The following is an 11224-nucleotide window of genomic DNA, read 5'->3' as shown; positions in this document are numbered from 1 at the left end:
GCCACCCCCCCCTTTGATAGTCCTTGTCATATGGAGTAAAATAAAAATGGAACAGTGCAAATCCGATGTATGGTTGATTTTTCTATGAATTTATAACAGAAATGTGGCGTATGTAATGTGTGAGTGTGAGTGTGTGTGAAGTTTGTACAAACTGAATGATTGGGGGGGGGGTTCCTGCTACACAAGCATAGGGTGGAGAAAGCAGCTTCCTGCAGGGATCAGCTGCATGTTTGAGTTCCACATGGGAAATCAGGTGCGAGGCTGGTGAGTGTAAGCCATATTGGGACCTGTCCTGGTCCAAATTTGACCCGTTGGCTGGTGGTTCCATTCCCCTGTTGACAGACAGAGTTCATCCTCATCCTTTGCAGGTAACTTACCCAAGCCACACACTCAGTCTATTTTATTGAGATTCACCTTCAGCTTATTGGCCCTCACACAACCCACTGCTACATTCAGTCATTGCTCCAGGACCTGTGGAGCTTCACTTGACTCAAGGTATAAAGAAATAAAGCAAGACCCTCCTGCTGTTGTTGGTGCAAATAGGAAAGTAGGGAGGCAAAATTGCAAAAGTGAGCAAAAATAATAGATCTTCCAGTTGCAAACATTGTTTCATAATGCATTTATTTGATTTGCTGGAAACAATCTTTAAATATAGCTGCATAACTTTCCTTTAAGTGGCCCTGTATTGTACAACATGGATTTATTCTTATGGCAATAAAAAACAGTTATAATCTTCAAGCTTGATGGGTAGCCTTAATTGCAAAAGCAAGTCATTTAATGGAGTTATTTTTAACATAAGGCACGTGGACAATGACTATATTTTTAAACACTCCCCCCACCACCATAATAGCTTATTATTATGGCAATCTGTAATTTGACTTTTAATGCATGTGGTATCTATTTCAAAACTGTGCAGTGCCTCCCACTCCCCCATTTTTCTTGGTGAGTTAAGGCAAAGGTGCCACTTTGTGGAGGCATACAGATCAGTTACACATAAATAAGATAAAAGTGAGCTATCAAGGACCTTTGATGTTGCAGAATAGAGTAGCTGCTAAAGGATTACTTTGTGAGCTTCAGTTTCTTAGAACAGATTGTTTGGTTGAGTAGCTGCTCTAGCTAGCTTCACATGGCAGGCAGAAGCTGTAGGAATCCAAGATTTAGATGTGCTTCTAAGACATGTCAGTAACAGTCTGCAGCATCCCTGATCATATGTAACAAATCCACCCACCAGCAACAGGGCAACTGCACAAGCAAGTAAAGAAGAGGGTCCCTTGGGACATCAGTGTTTGAGGAGCATAAGTGTAGCATCCATGTGTAATCTGAGAGGTATGCCCCGAGGATCTTGTCCATGATGTGATGCATGCAGGTGACCCAAGAGTTGTCTTCCACTGTGGAACTTAAGCCTTTGCCTGTAGATTCTTCAAAACTCCTTTTTAGAGATGGCCGTGAGCAACTTTGCGGTCGGCCTTTCGTTGTTCTGTTGGGTTGTGCACTTTCCCTGTAGTACCTTCTGGGACCTTCCCTGCAGGAAGGACTGAAGTCTCCATGAAACTGCCTCCCAGAACCATCTTGACTAGTTGGTGCAGAAGGATACCATGGCCAATGGAATGAAAAGCTGCTGACAGATTCAGGAGAACCAACAGAGTTGCACTTCCATAGCCATCCTCTTCCTCCTCCTAGGGCAGGTCATCTGCTAGTGCAGCCTTCCTCAACCTGATGCCCTTTTAGATATTTTGGACTCCCATCAGTCCCACCCTATACCATAACAGGGAAGGCTGCATTAGCGCAAAGCTCTTTTCAAGTCATCCTGGATTTAGTGCCTGTGGCCTGTGTAGACCAGTAAAAGTAAAGGTAAAGGTACCCCTGACCGTTGGGTCCAGTCGCAGATGACTCGGGTTGCAGCGCTCATCTCGCTCTATAGGCTGAGGGAGCCGGCGTTTGTCTGCAGAGAGCTTCCAGGTCATGTGGCCAGCATGACTAAGCTGCTTCTGGCGAACCAGAGCAGCGCACGGACCTGCTTTCAAACTGCTAGGTTGGCAGGAGCAGGGACCGAGCAACGGGAGCTCACTCCTTCGTGGGGATTTGAACCACCAACCTTCTGATCTGGTAGAGCAGTACCCTGTGCTAAAACTCCTGATTAGTTTCTGAATACCATTACAAAGTGGTGTATTAAACTCAAAGGCCTTTAGTTATTGTCCGAATCACCTAAGGGGTGAGGATTAGTTACTTATGTGGGATGTGTTTGTCTGCATACAGCGATCTTTGAGGTTTCTTCCTCGCCCAGAATTAAAAAGCGTCTCTCTTAGTGGGAGGGTCATCGCTTTGTAATCAATTCCCAAGAAGCTCTGGCAGACCAAGCCCACCCTCGCCTTCCAAAAAGCTGCAGAGGGTGCATTTTCATTCTCGTCTTCTTAATGCAAGAAGGGGCCTGCTTTTAGCTGAACTATATATCATTTTACTGCATATGGATTGCTGGTGTTTAACTAGTATAAATGGTAATTATTCTAGAGATAGTCTAATGGCAGTTTTTCTTGTTGATTTGTAAGCCATCCTGAGAACCTTTTGGGCAAATGCATGGGGTAGGTGCTTTAAATAAATTAATAAAGGGAGGGGGAGGGAGAGAGAGTGTCTTTTAACGGCTGCTGCTAAAAGCGAACTTTACAATCCCCAGTTGCCCAATAGTCGTGTCTGGTAATTAGAGTATCTCTATTACCCCATTTGATGGAGGGAGATAATTGCTCTTTAAAAATGATGCTTGTTTGTTACTAGCCTTGAAACCCACCGTTCTACTTTCCATAGGCTGCATTTGTTGTTCGCGGGAGTAATGATCAGTTCCACATTATATGGTGAGGCACAGGTGTGCCTAAATTAAAACTTTATTAACATAGCCAACATATGCTACCAATTCCACTTTGCATATAGTACCTAGGAAGGAAGGATTGTAGCCTGAGAGAATCCTCCATTCCAAGAGAATGTAATCTTTCAATTCCAGCTGGTCATTATGAAAACTATTTAACTTTAAGAATTGGTGTCTGGGTTTTCTCTCCCCCTGCTTCACCCTTCATCCCTTTTTCCTTTTGTGTTGCGGCTTTTAGTTGCAAGTCTTTCAGTTTGTTTTAATCTTTTGTAAATCATCCACACTGGAAGCCTTTCTGACCCTGAGGAGCAGGGCGCAAATGCTATTCTAAATGAATGAATGAATGAATGAATGAAAAGAAGGTTGTCTTGCTAGGGCTGATGGGAGCTGTAGTCGGAAGCCTTTGGAGGGCACCACTTTTGCAAAGGCTGCCTTACATCATAAACTTTCACAAACTAGAGATCACTTTGTGAGATCCATGCCGTGTAATCCTCAGCTTGGTGAAAGCTGCACTAACATTCATTCATTTAATAAACAAACAAAAAAACAATCTGCCCTTTATCAAAAAAATCCCAGGACGGTGTGCAACATTAAAAACACATTATAGAACATCAATAATAAAAAGGTGATGAAAACATTTAAAAAGCATATTTTTATTTATTTATTTTTATTTTAAAGCCTAATAATAAAATTGTCATTATAAATATTAAAAGTCTGCTTAAATGAGCAATTTAAAAAGTGCCTCCAGATATGAAAATAAAATCTAATTGGTCTCTCCAAGGAGGGCATTCTGTGATTTCTATACGACCTGCAAAAGTCCTTTCTCACACTTCACCTCTGTTGCTCCAATGAAAGGGCCCAGAGCAGGCAGTGCCAGCTCTTTGAAATGTTGCAGGTACTCTGTTGGCACACCAGGTAAGCCAGGTGAACTCCACTGCTTCCCAGACCCACTTTTATGTGGCCTTGTGTTGGCTCTCCTTTGGACTGCCTTCAGGGGTTGGTGTTGCTGGGCAGCCTTCATGCCTCAGCAGAGTCCCCATCTACTAATAAGCAGAACTCTCCTTGCCGCCACCGCCACCCCTTCTCCCTCATAATGCCTCTCACTAATGTCTCTGAGCATGTGGCTCATATTTCTAACCTCATCACAGGATTCCATGGCAGCTTATAAAAGGGTGAATAAAATGAATTTGCAGAACATACAAGTGTGATTTGAAACCAACAAATAAACAAAATAAAGCACAAGACAGTTAAACAACACCAACACCCAAATGCAAAACAGCACATTCCCAACAATTATTTAGAATCTGAAATTCCTGGGCAACTAGAAAGGTCTCTTCACCGCAGGACACTGGTTCACTGCAGCCTTTGTAAGGAATAAGCCTTCTATCATTCTGGCCAACGTTCCCTGGGACATCCCCACCATGCCTCCCGGGGACACCCCTTCAAGGCACATGAGAGGAATCAGAAAAGGAACACTACCTCTGAAGAAGATGGGACTCTCTCCCTTCACCACCCTCCAGCCCAAATGATCAATCCCACCTCAGTTGCCCATCCATTGACCATGCAACACTTTGTGCCCAGAGGACAGCTCTATGAAGACAGAACAGGTATTGTGCTGGCCCTGCAGCCTTGTTTTAAGGCCAGCTGTGCCACCATCAGGGCAGAAGTTCAGGGCCCCAAGCAGCAAAATGAGCATGAACTACATTTGGAACGAAGGTAAACAACACACAACTGATGCCTGCAAAGACTGCCCCTCCCAGCCCTGGTAAGATATTAAGTCCAGAGTCTAAACCTACCCTAACTATGTCATTGTTTGCAGCTTCTCTGGAACAGGAGCTGCTTTTTTCCTGCTTCTTTCTCTCCACCCCCACCCCCCTGACCTCCTACCCAGTTTGAACACAAACTAAGTTTGTTTCCCCCTTGCCGTCTTATTTCCAGCCGCTGATCTTTGCTGCTTTTCAAACAGACAACCAAAGACGTGTTTTTTGGCTTCAGGGTGGCATATGTGATGGTCAGAAAGCAGCAAAGGGCTGGGGCTCATCTACAGAACTCCCAAGTGCTTGAGGAGGAGTCTCCTTTGCCCCAGCATGCGCTAGCTTCTGTCTCCCGCTCTGTGCCCAGGGACAGCAAACAAAGCCAGGGGGTAGTGCTGGTGGGTCCTGCTGATAACCAGGAAACTTTCTGTTTCAGCGCTAAGTGCAGCCTTAACTGACGGTGTTGCTCCTGTCTGCTTAGTAGGGCAAAAGCTTCTGGAGGGCCAGGAGGAAGACACAGACACAGCAGGGATTGTGCCAAGGAGGGACAGATACCATACCCTCCAACATTTCTGTGGTGTGAATAGGGACGTCCCATTCCATAATGATAATTTTACTGTTTATACCCCCCCACATCTGACTGGGTTGCCCAGCTGCTCTGGGCAGCTTCCAACATATATAAAAACATAATTTTTTTTTTAAACTTCCCTATACAGTGGTGCCCCGCAAGACGAATGCCTCGAAAGACGGAAAACTCGCTAGACGAAAGAGTTTTCCGTTTTGGAGGTGCTTCGCAAAATGAATTTCCTTTGGGCTTGCTTTGCAAGACGACAATGTCTTGCGAGTTCCTGCTGGTTTTTTTTCCTCCCCCCCTTTTCTAAGCCGCTAAGCTGCTTATCAGCTGATCCGATCAGCAGATAAGCCGCTAAAAGCCGCTAATAGCGCTAATCCGCTAATCCTTCAATGGGCTTGCTTCGCAAGATGAAAAAACCGCTAGACGAAGAGAATCACAGAACGGATTCTTTCTTTCAGGCGGCTCGGGGGTCTGAATACTGGAAGATTCAGGAGGGGTTAAAGGAACTTCGTTAAACTATGGAACTCACTCCCTCAGGACACCCAATTCACAAAGGAGAATATTGCTTGCTGGTTTCCCACAGGCATTTGTTCAGGCACTGCGAGAACAGGCTGCTGGACTAGATAGGACATTGGCCTGATCCTGCAGGGCTTTGGTTATGTTCTTATGGCACAGGCTCCTCATCCCTGTTGTAAAGATGATCCAGCTAGAGGGAAACAACCGTGGGACTGGATCTGTTTGGAGCTGGTTGAAAAGCTACTTTAGCTTTGCAGAAGGACGTGTGAAAACCAGAATGCTGGACTAAGACCAAGAAGAGACCAGGGTTCAAATCCCCACTCAGCCATGATGCTCCCTGGGTGTCTTTGGGCCCGTCACTGTCTCTCGGACTAATCTACCTCACAGGGTGGTTGTTGTGAGGATAAAATGCAGGGGGTGGGTGTGAGGGAGATGTTTCTTCAGTTAGTTCAGCCTTTGCCAACACCTTGAGGGTGCCAGGCTGTCAAAAGCTGATGTGTTAATTCCTCCTAATGAGGTTGCCTGTGAACAGCTTCTATCTGCTCTGCAAGAAAGCGGTGGAGAGGTTCAAGCTTGATCTGGCTGGGAAATGGTGCTAAAGTGCATCGTTTTATTATTCCACCTTCAGTTCCCGCAGGGCTTTGGAAAGAGGTCTCTCTGCTGCCCCCTATTGGGCAGAGTACACCATTGGCACCTCAATGTCCCCTTCTGCTCAGAAAGATGTTTTATGACGCACTTTCAGACAGTTGCTGTTTTTGGATGGGACCCAGTCACAGGCCAGCAAATTAAGGCTGCTCATGAGCCACCATTGGCAGCAACAGCAGAGGATATATTCTACGTTTAAGACAATATCTTCTCTTGCTAATTATACTGCTATAAATATGTATTCTATATTTGACCTCCTCTAGTAATGTACCGGTGGAATACAAGATGGGGTCAGGCTCACCATCAGTGCAAGCCACCCTTTTAACATCACCTTTTGGGTGACGGCCTTGCCCTGTTTTAAAGTGTTTTTGCCTGTTTTGGGTTTAATTTTTGTGGTTGATTTTGTTTTGTATTGTTGCTGTTGTGTGGGAGGGAGGTGATGTAAAAATTGGGGTTTGGCTTTTGCTGCCCAACTTCCCATGGGACTCTGAGTCCCCTAAGTCCATGAGAAGAACGGGTGGAGGCAGGATCCAGTGGAAACCAAGGCAGATCTTTATTTTTCTGATGCAACAGAGTTCTCTCCCCTCCTCCCAAGGAGGGAAAGATGCTGAACAAAAGTGTGCAGGAACCTTTAAAGACTTTTGACATTGCCCAGCCCCCTTAGCCAAAGACCCCCCAATCATCATGCATACATCATAGGAGGTGGTCTACAGCAGAAATCCTGTCTGCCAGGATACCTGATAATGGTCGCTGATTGCATTACCTGGGCAGACTGGCCATTCTTTTGTGATGGTTAATACTTTAGTTCCCGAATCCAGATCACAGGCTCACCCTGTTCATACACAAATATGCCCTTGTCAGGATTTGTAAGCGAAAAGACAATGGGTAGCCTTTCCCCATTTGCCTCCCTTACTGCAGAGGAATATTTGAGGTCATTGGGAGAATCAAAATGGCTTCAGGATTGCTCTCCTGTACTGTTTCAGACACATAGTTCATACGTTTAGATATGTGTTCATTTATGAATATTTATTCTATATTTGAGACCTTGAAATTCTTATAACAGAGGGAAGCTGGGGAGAGCAGAGGGGACCGCAATCACAATGGTTCGGTACAGAACCATAGAGTTGGAAGAGACCCTGTGATTCATGTAGTGCAACAGAGGGGACCATGCAGCTGTCTCTTACGGGGGTCAAGCCTGTAGTCTTGGCATTATCAGCACTGTGCTCGAAGCAACTGAGCGTAAGGGGAGCTATGGTGTGGGCAGTGGGGCAGGCCAGGTAAGGGGCACACAGCAGAGGCAGTTAGTGACTCTGCCATGTGCCAGCTCCAGCCCCACACCCGGGGAATTGCGGTGCACGCCACGCCCCCTGGGACGTGCACCAGCCATGCCCTCGGATGTACACTGCTCCCAGTGCCGCAACAGGTAGCTCCACCACTGGCCCTTGAGTCTGTGGCTGCTGTTGCTGAATGCTAGGTTGGCTCTGAAGACCTCCCTCATCTATGATCTGATTGTGGATGAGGAGGCTGATCTGGTCTGTATCACTGAGCTCTGGGTGGGTGAGCAAGAATGAGTTGGTCGGGGAAGGTGGGTTGCTATAGCCTACAGAGATTCCATCTCTCTCTCCAGGCTCGCTGTCCACTTGAGGAGGGAACTAGATGGTTTGTTCTTGGCACTGGACAACTGGCACAGATTAGGGTTTCTGCTGGTTTACCACCTAGCAGTCTGCCTGCCTGAGCTGACAGAGCTGGTTTGGGAGGTGGTGTTGAGGACTCAGACTGCTGCTTTTCGGGGGACCTCAACATCCATGTTGAGGCGCCTGGCTCTGGGGTGGCTCAGGACTTCACAACTGCCATGACAACCCAGCATGTCATCACCCCAATGTATGTAGCAGGCCACACTTGGGACCTTGTTTTCTCAACTGGATAGGAAGAAGGTGATCTGAAAGTGGGGGATCTAGACATCAGTCTCTTGCTATGGCCAGAGCACTTCCCGTTGAGATTTAGGACTTATACATACTTGGCTTTCCTCCACTCCTTCCAGACATAGGTAAAGATAAAGGGACCCCTGACCATTAGGTCCAGTCGCTGACGATTCTGGGGTTGCGGCGCTCATCTCGCTTTACTGGCTGAGGGAGCTGGTTTACAGCTTCTGGGTCATGTGGCTAGCATGACTAAGCCGCTTCTGGAGAACCAGAACAGCGCATGGAAATGCTGTTTACCTTCCTGCCGGAGTGGTACCTACTTGCACTTTGACATGCTTTTGAACTGCTAAGTGGGCAGCAGGAGCTGGGACCGAGCAACAGGAGCTCACCCCGTCGTGGGGATTCAAACCGCCTACCTTCTAGGGCCCTAGGCTCAGTGGTTTAGACCACAGCGCCACCCACGTCCCATAACATGGATTGCACTTAAAAGCTCTGTGTCCAAGCTAGAGTCAGATAATAGTTTTCCAGAGAACTAAATGTTCTCTTAGGCATCAGTTCTGTCCCAGGAGTATACACAAACATTTATTTTATCCTCTGGTCTTATTTGGCCAAACAGGTGCAGCAGGTTTCTGATGCACTAACAAAACCTGAAAAACCTTTTTGACCAGCAATGAAAGTGAAATTCGATTCTTCTTTTAAGCTGCCTCCAGCCCTCTACAAATGTTAATATATATCTTCAAACTTAGTGTAGGCATGGCTGGGCAAATACTGAGAAAATGATAATAGGGAGAAAATGACCCACACAGCACTTAAATCTCTCAGCTGTGTTAATGGATTTTGCGGATGGCAGTTCAAAGCAACTCTTGCTATAGGATGCTTGGTAAGTTTTATTAAGCAGGAAAATTTCATAGATGTTGATGAGCAGAAGAGAGGATGGCTGCTGGCCGATGCAGCCAAGAGTTGCTTGGCCCCTTCAAATGTGTATTTAAACATCAACCTAGAAATAAATGATGGATTTTCAAAGACAGTTCTGTCATGCGGAAGAGTTCCCAGTTCCCAGGAGAAACGTCCTGCCTCATTCCTGGTACAGTCCAGTGGGGACACTACAGATGTTGCTGCATTGTAAACAAAACAAATTAATTAAAGGAAAATTAGAACATCGGCACATTCATAATTGGCTAATCCACCAGCCCCTAATATAATTAATTATGTTAATGCAGGTGGCAGCTGCCATGGAAGGAAATATGCTGCTGACGAATGCTGCCAGCGGAGCATGGGGTGTCAGAAGGGAGCCATTGCTCCTGGGTAGGGGGGCTAACTGGAAGGGCCTGTCTCTGGTGCAGCTCCTGCTCCATCCCACAGAGCTTGAGCAGGAGACATTCCCACGAGTCTTTTCTCCTTTGCTCAGACAGGGAAACAGAAGACACCTTCCCTTGAGGCAGGTGAAAACAACAAAAACCGGAAGAACGTAGGAAGCTGCCTGATGCTGAGTCTGGCTGCACTGGTCCATCTAGCTCACTACTGTCTGCACTGACTGGCAGTAGCTCCTCAGGCTTTTCCCACTCTGCCTGGAGGTGCCAGGAACTGAGCTTGGGATTTGCATGCAAAGCAGATGCCCTACTGCTGACCTGTAGCCCTTCCCCTTAAGAGTCCAGTTGCACCTTAAAGGCTAATAGATTTCCATAGAGCAGCACTGTTCCCCAGGCTGGTGGTGCTCTCTGGATGTTTTGGATGACAGCTCCCATCAGTCTCTGCATTGCAGGGGGCTAGACTAGATAACCCTTGGTGATCCCTTCCAACTCTACAATTCTATTGTTCTATTGTTCTATGTTCTGGAGGGCATCAGCAGCCCGGGGAAGGCTATCTTGTAGCCTAAGCTTTCATGGATCCTCGGGATTTAGTGTGTGTCATTAGGAGCAAATGCAGGCCCAGATCCCATTCCTGGGCTGCATGTGCAGAAACACTCTGCAAGTGGATTCATAATGGGACAGGGGACAGGGGACCATTTGGACGCTCTGCCACCCAGACTCCCAAATCCTGGAGAAATAATCAGCAACCAAGTGGAGATGGCCATGCGCGTGGCGTGAGAAAAGAAGACGATGAGTTTGGATTTGATATCCCGCTTTGTCACTACCCAAAGGAGTCTCAAAGCGGCTAACATTCTCCTTTCCCTTCCTCCCCCACAACAAACACTCTGTGACGTGAGTGAGGCTGAGAGACTTCAAAGAAGTGTGACTGGCCCAAGGTCACCCAGCAGCTGCATGTGGAGGAGCGGGGACGCAAACCCAGTTCCCCAGATTACGAGTCCACCGCTCTTAACCACTACACCACACTGGCATCTGGAAGGCTAGAAACTTGCTGGAGCATTCTGGCTAGGCTGAAATGAAGCCCCGCTCTTGAAAACTACTTCACATTCCCAGTGCAGAGCAGCAGGGGGCAGCAAAGCTCCAGCGAAGCCTCCGGCAGCAGCATCATGTCATGGCAGAGAGAGCAGGCTGATTGTGTAAGTAGTGAGAGTACAACATGAAAACAAACCTTTTAAGGTGTATCAGCCAAGATACCACCCCCAAACACCCCTCCCCACTCTCCCTGCTCCAAAGCTCAGAATGTAACGCAGAGAGTCTTCTTTTAGAAGAGCAAAACATTTGCAGCCTGGCAGCCATAGAATAATAGAACCGTAGAGTTCTATGGAATGGATCGCAAGGGCCATCTAGTCCAACCCCCTGCAATGCTAAAGAATCACAGCTAAAGAATCCCTGACAGATGGCCATCCAGCCTCTGTTTAAAAACCTTCAAGGAATGAGAGTCCACCACCTTCTGAGGGAGTCCATTCAACTGTTGAACAGCACTTACTATCAGAAAAGGGACGCGGGTAGCGCTGTGGTCTAAACCACTGAGCCTCTTGGGCTTTCCGATCGGAAGGTCAGCAGTTCGAATCCACGCAAGGGGGAGAGTT

At 46.9% G+C, this 11224-nt stretch overlaps 1 long non-coding RNA gene across 1 annotated transcript; it reads right to left on the bottom strand.

Annotated features, from left to right (window-relative positions):
* Positions 1-9137: 9137 nt before the first annotated feature.
* LOC308592415 lies at positions 9138-10887 on the bottom strand. The gene is made up of 2 exons (XR_014010497.1): positions 10804-10887; positions 9138-9383 (listed from the first exon to the last, which is right to left on the bottom strand). It is a non-coding gene; the product is annotated as an uncharacterized lncRNA (long non-coding RNA).
* Positions 10888-11224: the final 337 nt, after the last annotated feature.

Source organism: Podarcis bocagei, assembly GCF_964188305.1.
Source record: "Podarcis bocagei genome assembly, chromosome: 7".
NCBI lineage: Eukaryota > Metazoa > Chordata > Lepidosauria > Squamata > Lacertidae > Podarcis > Podarcis bocagei.
This window is presented reverse-complemented; position numbering and strand designations above follow the sequence as displayed.